The sequence below is a fragment of the Ursus arctos genome, unplaced genomic scaffold, assembly GCF_023065955.2.
Source record: "Ursus arctos isolate Adak ecotype North America unplaced genomic scaffold, UrsArc2.0 scaffold_23, whole genome shotgun sequence".
NCBI lineage: Eukaryota > Metazoa > Chordata > Mammalia > Carnivora > Ursidae > Ursus > Ursus arctos.
Window position 1 is genome coordinate 38,003,471 of NW_026622908.1, and position 2,122 is coordinate 38,005,592.

Here is a 2,122-nt window from a genome sequence, read left to right on the forward strand (position 1 = left end):
GTGATTTGCTGGCTTGAGTCTGTTTAGTCTGACAAACATTTCCACTGGAAACAAAAACAAGCTTTGTGGAGGCTGTGACCAGGTGCAGGGATTTGGGATGCTTAAGTCTCACAATTTTCAAAGTTTGAGAGAACATGTTGGGTATCCAAGTGCAGAACCTTTAATGTTTTCAGAAACCATGATTTTGAAGTAACTGAGAAGTTGCAAAAGATGGTAAAAACGCCATTTTTAGTAAGAGCCATTCTTCTACTTCCTCCACATTGGCTACTTCAGGGCTAAAGACAAACTTTATCTCCAACTGACCTCAACATCACTGTATCTGAGAACTTTAGTAAAAGATATATCTGCCCTTTCCTCCCCAGTGCCCATAGCAAAGGCCCAGGCTTAAGGATCAATGCAATTATAAGAACAATTCAGAAGGAGCACAAAGTTAATGTGGAGGAGAGAGTGGTTTGTCCCTAAATTCTAGACCAGATACATAGGGAGATTTAGGAAATGACAAGTAAGAATCAGAATGCCCAGGACCTGGGGGTCTTAGAGCAGATGTAGGAAAACATATCTGAGAGAAAAGAGGGAAGGAGATCCTTACAGCTCCTGTTTTCAAATATTCCTGGTTCTAAAACTTCATAGGTACTTGAATGAGGCCATTGATACCCAGATAATATCACCCCACTTCAATCATCTGCTAAGGATAGGCATTTGAAACAATCATACTAAAGTACAAATGACTGATATCAAGTCAACCATTGCTCTTATAGGAGTATGGAAATACAAATTGCCCAAATATGTGAAAAAAGTGGAAAAAGCCCAAGGAGACCTTTGATCAAAGCTATGAGGTGAGGAAGAATGATATGGGTAAATCCCAGCTTTGAAAGCGATACCCAAGACTATTGGCTTTTATTCCTAGTGAAAGTGTCATGTGTGGAATGTATGATGATGGAAATTATAGAACACCAGAATGTGGGAAAACTTTCTCAAGCAACGTGTTTCTTAGGATATCAAAAACTAGCAATGGGGAGGGAAACTTTACAGAAAATTTATTGAAAGGCAATCAGCGACCCAGATGTCAGGCTTCCGATACCCTAATTGCTATGGAATGACATCTTACTCACATATTCTCAAGAGGAACTGCCTTTTGCAGTACAAATGGAGATGTAGCCTCTGAGTATCGAGAGAGTGGAAAATCTAAAGGGAAAAATTTTTGCTGATAATCCCATTGCTATGCCTAATAGTTTTATCAGATTAATTCAAAATAGAGATTATTTCAGCAAAGCAATCTGCAGATTAAGATGGTAAACTAAACGAGGCATATTTATGGAATGGTAAGTAAATTAATGGAACACAATCTTTGTGGGGGTCAGTTGTGGGAAATGGGAGTCAAGAAAGTGGATTAAGTCTAAATTATTGCAGAAATGAATGTTGTGCTATAATATCAAACTCTCATGCTGTAAGTGTTGCCTGCCTAAATTTTAATTTTGGGAGATGGAGAAAAGGAGGACATACATATATTTATATCATATCAAAAGGACTGTCAGATTTTTTTTTCCATTTGAGAGAGCTTTTCAGCAACCCGGCCAGGGCAGTTAGGTGATGGTTGTGCTCTTAAACGGAAAAAAGACAAAGAAATAATTTTGTGGGTAAGATGACAAGTTCAGTTTGAAATATATTTATTTGAAGGGCTTTGGGATCATCTAGGTTGAAACCTCTAGTAAGAAGCTGGAAATATAAGCCTAGAACTAGAGTGGTCTGAGATAAAGATTCAGCATTAGGATTGCTGTAAATTTATGTGGTTGACCAAGCTGTAGGTATAAATGGTGTTGCCCATGGAGAAACTGTAGAGGTATAGCTGGAAGAGTTAAGGGACAGAATAGGAGCCTAAGGAGATTAAGGCCCAGGTAAAAAGCCAAGGTAAGGGGCGCCTGGGTGGCATAGCGTTTAAGCGTCTGCCTTTGGCTCAGGGTGTGATCCCGGCATTATGGGATCGAGCCCCACATCAGGGTCCTCCACTAGGAGCCTGCTTCTTCCTCTCCCACTCCCCCTGCTTGTGTTCCCTCTCTCGCTGGCTGCCTCTATCTCTGTCAAATAAATAAATAAAATCTTCAAAAAAAAAAAAAAGCCAAGG